Genomic DNA, 13,119 nt, shown 5'->3' with positions numbered 1-13,119 from the left:
CTCCTCGTCCATCAAACTTCTCTACCTCGATCCTTGCCGACAACATGGTTCCTCTGCTTGAGCGGACTTTATAGAACCACCAAACAATGCAACCAACGCTCTGATACCAATTTGACAAGCTTAACAGAGGCTAAAGTTGATTACTTTAGCTTGAATAAACTTGAACCAAGGATTTAGAGAACTTGTCTAGGTTTGTTTTGGAATAAACCCTCAACGAACTCAAAACGCAACAGAACGAAAACAGAGCAAAAGATATGAAAACAGAGCACACCGAACAAATGTTTACCCAGTTCACTTTCGTTAACGAGGAAGCTACGTTTGGGCCGGGAACTGACTCCCGGGATCCACTAATCACAGAGTTTACAACAAATAGATCTCTCACCCACTGAACCCCTTATAGCTTACTCGATTCAATCTCTCTAGTCTCTCTCTGTTTCCCCAAGAACATAAGACACAAGTTTACTCTTTGTTTATGTTCTCTCTACTTAACCTTATCTCTCTCTCATACATACACTTGCTTAAATAGATGCTTGCTCAATAATCCTAGTTCCCTTTCTAGCCGCTTCTACAAGTTGTCTCTTCCTTGGCATTATTGTAGTGACATCACTCGGTCTCTTTGCAGGGAGCAAATAAGACGAATTCCTCTTTTGCTTTTGCTTTTACAGGCTCGGCGGCAAAATCAGATTGTTGCAGCTTGTGGTCCTGAACGTGAGTCATCACTTGAGCTGGCACTACTTGTCCTCCAAGCTTCTTTTGAATTTTGTCTCATTCTTTGTTCACTAATTGCTAACAATAAGCATATTCAAGAGGTAATCGCCGCTTAACTGAGTCGGTGGCCAAACGGAGATCGTGGTGGTTCCTCCATGTTTTTTCTCTGGTTCTGCTTCGACTTTTGAAGATGTTGCGTCAGAACTGCGTTTTTTAGAGCTTTCTGATTCAGGCTGCGGCGTTAAGACGGTGGTGTAGATTGTATCGACAGTTTCTGCCATTCTTTCCGGTGTAATTAGGGCTACAAGGAAAATATCAGTTTTTCGCGTCGGTTTACAAGTGAAGAATCGTTTGATTGATTGGTTGGTTGGGTATATATAAATTTTAATCATATATAAAACATGACATTGTTTATTGGTTTGTAAATAACTAGACTAGTTCTAACAATATCTTCTGTCGAAGCTGCAACAAGAGCATCTGACATAAGTGTCAAGTAACTTGCTTATCAAATCCTCCTCTTCTCTTACACTACACTTTTCGAATTCATCGCATAATTGCTTCTCTTTCGAGAAGCTCTTCCTCCATTACATCCATTCGTAAAATTGAACCGTTGATTTCACAGAAACAAGGTTCAATTCCTCAATTAGTTTACTTGTCTACATCAATAATGGACATTTAACATTCAATGTCGACTGTATAAAAACTCTTAATATAGCAGGTTTTTCAAGCTCAAATTTAAGACTCAGAAAAAAAAGTAGAAGAAGCCAAGACTATGTTAGTAATTTGAGAAAAAAAAAATACATTCATTGTCAAGAAAACATACAATTTAAAGGATAATAAAAATTGTCGACTTCTAACAAACCCTAAATCTAAATCGGCCACAAGAAGATACTTTTCGCTAAAAGAGTTAAACTCATAATCTAACATTCATAATCATATACATAATAGAAAATAATAAACCATTGACCTAGTCAAAGACCTAATTCAATTGTACGAAGAGAACATCATTGGATCAACAAAAGACGACGGAATTTTGATTATTCAACCCCGCAAACTGATCAAAGTGGACAAGTGGTGGGGTTTGTGTCTGAATCTGAATCTGAGGAGGAAACACCATGGGAAGATCCGTGTTGTAAATTCTTAGACAAAGTCCTTGTGCCCCAAGTGAAGCCGTACTCATCGATGGGTCAAAGCTAGAAACAGAGTCAGAGTCAGGGAGTTGACAGAAGCTACCGTTGTCATGGTTATAGAGAAAGACTGAAACTTTGCTCTGATGTTGTTGAGTCAATGATGGCGTCGATAGGTCTTGCTCTGTTTTTGACACACCGCTCATCAATGATGGATCTGTTGTGAAGAAGCCGGCGGAAGACACCACAGGGTTCTGATCGGGTTCCGTCTGGTTCTGTAACCAAAGAAGCTTATCTTGTAACACCCGTAGAGAACTCTCTAACGAAGCCTCCATTTCCAATACTTTCTCAGAGAATCTGTTGTCCTTGATATCTAAAGATGTCATTTTGTCTTTGAGGGTCTTCTTATTCAGAAACAGAGAAAAGTCTGTGCTTTTCTTGCGTCTCTCTCTATCGTTTAGTTTGCTGAATCTCTCCACCATGTCTCTAACCTTGGATTGATCTTCCGGCCATGTCTTGATGAGTTCTCCATCATGGCCGTAGTATGTAACACAGACTTCGATATCGCACAGGATTAAAAGCTCGGAGGCTTTCTTAAACATGGTCTGTTCTCTCAAAGAAAGATTTGTTGTCTTCTTTGAAACGGAAGAGAGCGAGGGTTGTTTTTTGAAACATTTTCGGTTTCTCACCGACAACAATTTTGTTGTTTTGTCCTTCGTCAACATTGAAGAAGAAGCCATTGTACGTTGTTTGTTTACAGAGAAAAAAAAATAGAAAAGAAGAAGCTTTAGTTTCTTGACAGAGAGAAAATAAAGGACACTCTTCGAGATTTGAGAAGAATTAGTGTAAAACACGGTTCATAATTTCATTTTTCACCGTTGTAGAATTAGATTTCCATATCTAAGGCCTTCATAATTTTTTTTTTTTTTTTGAAGTGTATTTCTCTTCATTAAATAATATTGATGTACACGTTTACTAATTTAACTGTTTGGATTTTTCTAGTTTGTTGTCACAATCTGAATGAGATTCGGTTTCCATTTTACTAAAATCAATCTAACCATTGTAGTATATAATTAATCACAGTGAACAAAAAAAACCCTACATTGTTCTCACTAGTTTTTTTTTTCTTTTTATTTATCACTAGGATTCAGACTCCCGCCATGGCCAAAGGAAGTATTTTTAAATTAAATTTTTAAATACTAAATAATAAAATTCAAAATTATTTCGCTAAGTTATGTTCAAAAGACATAAACATTTAAATAAACATAACTATTGGGAAAAAAGTTGTAAATAAGATATGGTGAAAAAACATAACTCTACAATGAACAGAAGCAACCGTATGATTTCTTTTTATGGTAAAAGACACAACTCTACAATGAACAGACGCAACCGTACGATTTTACAAAAAAACATATGCCAACCGTGTGATTTTTTTTTCAAATAAATATATTATATAGATATTTTATGGTAAAAGGCACAACTCTACAATGAGCATATACAACTGTATTAGATTCATGATTCCAATTTTTTTTTACTAATTAAGAATTGGAGAAATTTCTTTACTTTTAAAAGAATGAACACTAGAGAATAATTTAGAAAGTTGTAACAACCGTTAAGATTAAAATTTTATATTATTTTGTATCATAGCAAAAGAAATGAAAACAGTTCAAACATACAAATATATATAGATTTCAAAAGATATGAATATTCAAATAAATACAATTATACAATGAATAGTTGCAACTTTTTACCAAAAAAAAAAACAGTTACAATGGGCAATTCCAACTTTTCATAAAACACACAATTGAAATTTTCTGCAGATTTTTTTAGAAAATTATCCAAAAGCTACCATTGAAAAGACATAACTTTTGTTCGCATTTATTTGGATTGCTATTATATAGAGATTAAGGCCTGTGCTATAGCACGGGTTGACATTCATTTTTTTATATTGTAATTTTTATATAAAATATAACTTTTGTGATTGTTTTTAAAAGCTTTTTTGGATAAAACATATGCAATAAAATCATATGCTATATATGATTGATTGAAAAAAGCAACATATTTTATAAGTTTTAAATTGTTAATGATTCTAGATAAGTACATGTACTATAACACTGATTAAATTTTATTATTATACAAATATATGTATATTTTCTATTTTAAAATAAAATTTGAGTATGTTATATTAGTTTATATATGTGAAGTTATTTGAACAATATATATTCTACATCATGACTTGAATGTCATTATAAGACATAATTTTGTAAATTTGGTTTTTAAAATTTATTATATTATGAGTTATTATATTATGAGTAATTTAATATATTGTTATACTTTTTGTTTTAATATACTTGGTTTCTTGAAATTATTTCATATTATAGTGATATATTATTGACATTTCTATAACAAATACATTTAGAGTGTTTATAGTTTCTAACTTTTATATCAAGTTTCAATATTTTAAAAATATTTCAAAATAAATTATTTAAAGTTTATTATATTATATAAAATTATAAAATTCAACAAAAAAAGTATAAAATTGAATTTAAATATTCAAATTTTGACCTGTTACTCAATAAAAATTTTCATTCAATAGATATTATTTTTAAAGAATAATATTACGAAAACTTGAATATTTTATAGATTGAACCATTTATATTTGTTTTTAAAAATTCAACTTATGGTATATCCGGAAATAACTATTTTTTAATTATAATAAATAATATGATAATTTATTTGTTTCACAAAATAGACTCATATATAAAAATGAGAGGTGAAGTATAATGATAATTAACAAATTAATATATGAAGTTAGATATCAAAATATTTTATTTGATGAATAATTTAATAAAGAAAATTAATATGGTAAGTTAGATGATATCAAATGATTATTTAGAACACTCTCTTTAAGATTTTTGGAAACAATGTGCTCTAATAATAAAATCTTCCTAAAATAAATTAAGGTTGTACCCACTATTTAACTTGTAACCAATTAATATATAAATTAATCTATAACCTATTTGTAACCAACTTATTAAAATTATATAGTCTACAAAACAATCTTGTATACTTCCATTTTATTATATAGGGGATTATGGCCTACTAGTACTAGTTTTTAGATACGTTTTTGGTTTTTGATTTTCAAAAATCTATTTTATTACCCAATCACAAAAAGATAATTATAAGAAAATTGTATATTAAAAAAATATCACAATTAATTAATATGATATCTTAATGAGAAAAAATTATTTAATCCATTATTAATCCTAAAAGAAAAAAGATTGTAAATATTCTCCTTTATATAAATAAATATATTATATTATATTTTCTTGTCAAACCAAATAATTTTTACAAGCATACATACGACAGTTACTTCAACTTTATTTTAAGAGAACTTGTTAGAAATACCCATTTTCAAAAATATCATATCTTTTGAAAATTTTCAAGTTTACACTCTTTTACACAATTACAATATGTTAAGTTAAATTTTAGAATTTTTTTTTTTAGGTTTGGGTTCTTTATTTTATATTTAGGATATAGTTTTAAGGTAAGGTTAAGTATTTTGGGTTTAGGATTTAAAATTTAGTTATTTTGTATAATAAAAAAGGATATTTTTAAAAGGACAATACTTGAATTCACCCCTAGGAGTGAACCTCTTTATTCATCTCCTTATAAAATAAGGAAACAAAATATGTATACATCATTGTAAAATAGAAAAACCTAAACCGCTCTTTTATAAACCAAACCGACCAAGAATTTCATTTTAATTGTAAAATCTAAACTCTAAACACCTCATTTATAAACTCAAACCGATATATAATTTCATTCTAATTGTAAAATAAAAATCCTAACCACCTCATTTGTAAACCCAAACTGACATATAAGTTTGTTCTAATTGTAACATCTAACTCCTAATCACCTCATTTGTAAACCCAAACCGAAATATAATATCGTTCTAATTGTAAACTCTAAACCTTAATCACCTCATTTGTAAGCCCTAATCGACATATAGTTTCTTTTTAATTGTGAAATCTAAACCTCAATCACCTCATTTGTAAACCCAAATCGATACATAATTTCGTTCTAATTGTAAAATCTAAACTAATATATAACCTTGTTTAATTGTAAAATCTAAATCAAGCACCGATCCATTGTTGGGGAGTCCATCTTCCACAGCGACATCATTGTCAACAATCTCTTCGATGTGGATGTTTTGTCTTTGACGAGCGGCTGGTGGGATATCATCGTCACTGCTATCTTCATCACCAGAATGTGGATAAAAACCTCCATTTTGAAGTAGGCATGCCCCAGAATCATGAGCGAGGAGACCACATGCTTCACAAAAACCATGAAATCTCTCATATCGAAATCGCAAGATAGTGTTGATCCGGGGGTATATTGGAGGATCCATGATATCCCAATTCAGGCGAACACGAACATATTCCATTCTCTGAGAAGCGGCTTGGCCATAGTCAAAATCCATAATCATGCCCATAGCCTGACCAATATGAGCAACCACTTCCTGGCTCATGTACTAGAGGGGAATGCACACGGATATGAATCCAAAATGGGATGTAATTCAGATTGCCTGGATTCATGAGTGGCGTCCACCTCTGCAAGACAAGCATTCTGTGTGCAAACGCCCAAGGTCTACCACAGAGGACCGTCTCCATCACTTCTTTAAAGGGGAAGACAAAGTGGAACCGTCGGACCTCAACGATTATGCCATGAATGTGGGGGGGGGGGAGGTTAACCGAGGTGAGTTGATTATTTTTGAATTCTTGCATCCAATTCTGATCGTTGATACTAGGGCTGGGCATTTGGGTAACCTGTTCGGGTTTGGGTATTACCCATTCGGGTTCGGGTAAACGGGTTTAGAAAAATAGAACCCATTGGATATTTTTAGATATATGGGTTCGGTTCGGTTTGGGTACTATCGGGTTCGGGTCGGTTTGGGTTACAAATTTTAGAACCCGATTAGTACCCGAACTACCGGGTACCCGAAAAAATATAATTAAATATAAATAAATTTAGTTAAATTTTGACTTACATAACAAAATATTTTAGATATTTTGATTATTTTTTATATTTAGGTATAAAACAAAATGAAATATTCAAAATTATAATCATAATTTTGGGGTAATTGCATTATATTAATGATAAATATTATAAATATGTTTATATGTTCGGTTTAATGGGTACCCAAACGGGTACCGGGTATTACCTGACCCTAACCCAAACCCACGGGTATTAGAAAATAGAACCCAATAAGGTTTTATAGGCAAACTCGTATCCAACCCGAACCCGGTTTTTCGAGTCGGGTTCCAGGTTGGATATTCAGGTACGGTTTTTATGCCTAGGCCTAGTTGATACATCATGGTCATTTATTTTTAATCGAATTTGTTAAAAAAAACTATTTGTGCTATGCACACGGCCCATTAACGGTAAATGCTTATCTCAAACCATACCATTTTTGCCAGCTAATTAATGAAAATTTAGGAATATATATAGTCATGTATTTAGTTTTAATGTAGGGATACAGATGCTTCAAAAAGTTCAGTAAGACAACCTCCATCGATGGTCCTTAGTTAGTTTATTAGAATTGTTTAATAATAAATCTGATTAATTTTAATGAAAACAGTAAAAAATTTATTAAGGATTAATGTTAATCTTTTATCTTATAATTCATAAGTCACCTGACCAATATATATCTGCCACATGGATTTTGTTTTCAATTTAGAAGTACAGCAGAATAAAAAAAAAATCAAACACTGTAACTCCCCTAAAAAATCGGATACCCAAGGTGAGTTGATTATTTTTGAGTTCTTGCATCCAATTCTGATCGTTGATACTAGGGTTGGGCATTTGGGTAATCCGTTCGGGTTTGGGTATTACCCATTCGGGTTCGGGTAAACGGGTTTAGAAAAATAGAACCCATTGGATATTTTTAGATATATGGGTTCGGTTCGGTTTGGGTACTATCGGGTTCGGGTCGGTTTGGGTTACAAATTTTAGAACCCGATTAGTACCCGAACTACCGGGTACCCGAAAAAATATAATTAAATATAAATAAATTTAGTTAAATTTTGACTTACATAACAAAATATTTTAGATATTTTGATTATTTTTGATATTTAGGTATAAAACAAAATGAAATATTCAAAATTATAATCATAATTTTGGGGTAATTGCATTATATTAATGATAAATATTATAAATATGTTTATATGTTCGGTTTAATGGGTACCCAAACGGGTACCGGGTATTACCTGACCCTAACCCAAACCCACGGGTATTAGAAAATAGAACCCAATAAAGTTTTATAGGCAAACCTGTATCCAACCCGAACCCGGTTTTCGGGTCGGGTTCCAGGTTGGGTATTCGGGTACGGTTTTTATGTCCAGGCCTAGTTAATACATCATGGTCATTTATTTTTAATCGAATTTGTTAAAAAAAACTATTTGTGCTATGCACACGGCCCATTAACGGTAAATGCTTATCTCAAACCATACCATTTTTGCCAGCTAATTAATGAAAATTTAGGAATATATATAGTCATGTATTTAGTTTTAATGTAGGGATACAGATGCTTCAAAAAGTTCAGTAAGACAACCTCCATCGATGGTCCTTAGTTAGTTTATTAGAATTGTTTAATAATAAATCTGATTAATTTTAATGAAAACAGTAAAAAATTTATTATGGATTAATGTTAATTTTTTATCTTATAATTCACAAGTCACCTGACCAATATATATCTGCCACATGGATTTTGTTTTCAATTTAGAAGTACAGCAGAATAAAAAGAAAATCGAACACTGTAACTCCCCTAAAAAATCGGATAACCGAGGTGAGTTGATTATTTTTGAATTCTTGCATCCAATTCTGATTGTTGATACTAGGGCTGGGCATTTGGGTAACCCGTTCGGGTTTGGGTATTATCCATTCGGGTTCGGGTAAACGGGTTTAGAAAAATAGAACCCATTGGATATTTTTAGATATATGGGTTCGGTTCGGTTTGGGTACTATCGGGTTCGGGTCGGTTTGGGTTACAAATTTTAGAACCCGATTAGTACCCGAACTACCGGGTACCCAAAAAAATATAATTAAATATAAATAAATTTAGTTAAATTTTGACTTACATAACAAAATATTTTAGATATTTTGATTATTTTTGATATTTAGGTATAAAACAAAATGAAATATTCAAAATTATAATCATAATTTTGGGGTAATTGCATTATATTAATGATAAATATTATTAATATGTTTATATGTTCGGTTTAATGGGTACCCAAACGGGTACCGAGTATTACCTGACCCTAACCCAAACCCACGGGTATTAGAAAATAGAACCCAATAAGGTTTTATAGGCAAACCCGTATCCAACCCGAACCCGGTTTTTCGGGTCGGGTTCCAGGTTGGATATTCAGGTACGGTTTTTATGCCGAGGCCTAGTTGATACATCATGGTCATTTATTTTTAATCGAATTTGTTAAAAAAAACTATTTGTGCTATGTACACGGCCCATTAACGGTAAATGCTTATCTCAAACCATACCATTTTTGCCAGCTAATTAATGAAAATTTAGGAATATATATAGTCATGTATTTAGTTTTAATGTAGGGATACAGATGCTTCAAAAAGTTCAGTAAGACAACCTCCATCGATGGTCCTTAGTTAGTTTATTAGAATTGTTTAATAATAAATCTGATTAATTTTAATGAAAACAGTAAAAAATTTATTATGGATTAATGTTAATTTTTTATCTTATAATTCACAAGTCACCTGACCAATATATATCTGCCACATGGATTTTGTTTTCAATTTAGAAGTACAGCAGAATAAAAAGAAAATCGAACACTGTAACTCCCCTAAAAAATCGGATAATTGAAGCAAATTCATGTTTTCCGAATAATAAATAAGTCATTTATATGTTTCTCTCTCCGATTAAAATGCTTCTTCAATCACCAAGATCTCTCCATGATCTCCATCTTCCATGATCTCAACTTCTTCTAATAACTTCCTTAAGATTCAATATAAAAACCAATGCAATAGCAAGTTTCTTCTAAAAACCACTCGACAAAATGCTCATCAACAAAATGATAGATTTATTTTTAATGTCCTACCTCTATAACTCAGCAATAGGACCATGGCCACCTTCGGTTGGAAACAATGTAACTCTCTCTCTCTCTTTTCTTGGGTCAATAGTCTATCTCTCTCTCTCTCTCTCTTTTCTTGGGTCAATAGTAACTCTCTCTGTTTTCATTTTTCAGTGATAGAAATCTGTTACAAACCAATAGTTGACGGGACCAAAAGTGAACAACTAGATCAAACACGTACTAGACGTGAATAGCTACAAGCCGTTGGCAGGAAACAACAATAATGGAGTTAGATCTGAAAGATTTGATCATCGAGAGGAGTCACGTTAAGGAGTTCATTATGGTCAAAACAGAGTCACGTTAAGAGTGGAAACAACATATTCATACTAACATCACGACGACATTTTCATAGAAATGAGAAACTCTTGAGTATCATTTTAATTAGTAACTATTTTTTTTGTGATCTTCCATTCTTCCCTCAAATTATGATTATTTAATGGCTTTATTTGTTAGAGATCAACATATTGAGGAAAAAAATATGTAACTATATCTATATCAAATTGTAGTAAACGGATTACAAAATCAAAAATATTAAATTTCTTTTAACAGTATTGTTTAGATTTTGTTTTTGGTGTGGTTTAACAGTATTGATTTAATATTATGTTAAGAATATTATTATTTTTCTTCTAAAAGAATAATTCTTAAATAAACAAATTATATTCGTGCATAGCACGGGAATAAATACTAGTATTAGATGTTTTAAAATCGTTAATAAGCAGGTGGATGTCAATAGGATTGGCTGGGAATAAAAAAGTTTTTTTTTATTTTAATTTTTTGTTTTTCTCTCTCGTCTCTCTCTATCTGTATCTCTCCCTATTTTACGATTGTTTCATCGGCAAAACTTTCGGAAATGTTCTGTCAAATTGAACAGTCAGAAATCTTTAAGATTCTCCGGTGGTTAGATTCTGAATTTGCGCGGACGGAATCGACTGACTTTGCGGTTGCATGTGGGGGCGGCGGGGTTGATCACCAACGCTGACTCGTTTGAGGTAGGGCGGCTTATCGGAAGCTACAGATTTATGAATATTACTAGGTGAAATTTTGTTTTGTTTACTCTCTTAAGGTGGAGATATATATCAAAACTTATATATTAAGCCATATTTTATATATCGAAATTTTGTGCAAGTTTTAGCCCTAGTTTCTCTGTTTTTGTTGGTAGATTGTATAAGTTTTGGTTGTGTGTTAAAGACATCTTTGAATTAAATTTGATATATTTCTATGTTTTTGTTGTGTGTTAAAGACGATCATGGGACTAGCCATGATCAGCGGATCTTTGTGGTTCGCGGATTGTCAAGCGGAAATTTTTCAGTGATGAGAGTCACAAGAACAAGTGTTAATCTCTCTGGAGTTTTATGAATTTTGTTGCGAAAGATTATGTTTGTCTGCCTCCACTCTTTATCAACGTTAGCGCTTTCAACTTTGGCTATATCCATGATCAAACTCATTTTGATTTTGATATCCTGCACTTTCTGCAGGTTCCATTTGTCATTTGTCATTGTTGAAAAGGATCATTACAGTTTCCTAATAAAATTCTTAACTTAACTTTTTTCAAAATTTGTAATGAAAAAATTATTATGCAACTTTGTTAAGCACCAACCAATGGAGATGCTCTAATAATATTCCTGGGATTTTCTTCACCATTTTTTGTTCGTTTTCTAAAAATACACCTTTTTCTAAAGCAGCCAAGTATTGTTAATTGCAGGTCATCAACAGAAAAACTGGTTATAAAGGAAAAAAATAAACTATATCAATAAGAAAACATTAGATAAAAATAAAAAATAATTCAAAATTTCAATTTAACACAACCAAACCAGGGCAATCATGAACTGCACAAATACACAACTGATGTCAATGTTGGCTGGCACCCACCTTTGGTATTGTTCGACACCACATTACTTTCTTCATCGGTTACGTGTTGGTGTCGACTAACACCTCCTATTGAATTGATCGTCACCCAATGCTTAATCTCCTCGGCTACTTAGTTGGTGTCGATCGACACCCCGTCTGATATCGATCAACACCGAGTTTGCAACACAACTTCGCTTGATCCTTGCATCTTTCTCAGTAACAAATCCCTCCTCTTGCACCAACTCGTTCCTCAACACGAGCATGCACATATAGAACAAAACCACAAAAGGGAAACAATAACAAATTCAAAACACAAGAAATCAATCCACACATCACAATTAACGAACTAAACTATTTCAATTTTGTAACATAAGTCATGGTCATGCACTAACCACAAAATGGTAACATCGGCAAATCAATTTTGGTGGTTTCGGGATGGGTTTCGATCGACACCCATCAATTTCTGGTTTATTCGGTTTATTTTAAATCATCGAATTCGAGCGATTTGGTTTGGAAAAAACCCTAAACCGTGATATTTAAGCTGGAAGTCGACCTAGAGATTTAGGGAGTCTCTTCTGTCGTTTCCAGAGAGATAAAGAAACAATGGAGAATATCTTGTAAGCTTTTGGAATAAATCCTTTGCATGCTCTTGAGAGATTGTTCCTGTGGGTGGAGACCTGAGGCTAAGCACGTGATAGAGGCTTGCTAGGGTGCTATTTTCGTGGGTTTAGTGTCACAATTTTCCTTGAAAAAGGTGAGTGCATGATCATAGTTGATCTAAGCTTGAGACTCTCTGTTTTTGGGTTCTATAAGTTGTGTGATTGATTCTCTTGAATATTTGTGTGATTTTCGTGTTCTATGTGGCTTGGTTTCGCTCTTGTGGATGTCTTGGACAAGTGAGAGGTGACTAGAGTTGGAGATCTAGGCTGGAGATCAAAGGAGAACGATGCTCGGCATAAGTATCGATCGACACCAATGTGAGGATGGTGTGGGGACTCTACTAGTGTTGATCATCACCATGTGGAGGTCTCAAATGACTTAAATTAGAGTTTTTGGAGATGTTTAGCAAGTGGCCATCGACACCACTCTTTTAGCAGGTGGCTGACGCTTTGTTCCTTGTTTCTGGTTTGATTGTTTATGTTGTTTGTTGTTTGGAAATTCTCAATTGCTTGTCTGTATAGCCTAGTAGATGGGAGGATTGCTTCTATTAGTATTTGTGATGATACCCATGCATCTCAATTGTTGTTTGTGGTGCAGGTAAATGCAAAATATGATCG

At 32.8% G+C, this 13,119-nt stretch overlaps 2 long non-coding RNA genes and 1 pseudogene across 2 annotated transcripts; 2 read left to right on the top strand and 1 right to left on the bottom strand.

Moving 5' to 3' along the window:
• Window positions 1-1,692: 1,692 nt before the first annotated feature.
• On the bottom strand, window positions 1,693-2,560 carry LOC104709484 (agamous-like MADS-box protein AGL93 pseudogene; annotated as a pseudogene).
• Window positions 2,561-9,909: 7,349 nt separating this feature from the next.
• Window positions 9,910-10,523, top strand: LOC147939957 (uncharacterized). Its single transcript, XR_015563729.1, has 2 exons — window positions 9,910-10,009; window positions 10,109-10,523. It is a non-coding gene; the product is annotated as an uncharacterized LOC147939957 (long non-coding RNA).
• A 189-nt stretch (window positions 10,524-10,712) lies between these two features.
• LOC104707082 (uncharacterized) lies at window positions 10,713-11,634 on the top strand. Its single transcript, XR_754547.2, has 2 exons — window positions 10,713-10,983; window positions 11,235-11,634. It is a non-coding gene; the product is annotated as an uncharacterized LOC104707082 (long non-coding RNA).
• The last annotated feature ends 1,485 nt before the right edge of the window (window positions 11,635-13,119 follow it).

Source organism: Camelina sativa, chromosome 8, assembly GCF_030686135.1.
Source record: "Camelina sativa cultivar CO46 ecotype springtype chromosome 8, ASM3068613v1".
In the NCBI taxonomy this organism is placed as follows: domain Eukaryota; kingdom Viridiplantae; phylum Streptophyta; class Magnoliopsida; order Brassicales; family Brassicaceae; genus Camelina; species Camelina sativa.
This window is presented reverse-complemented; position numbering and strand designations above follow the sequence as displayed.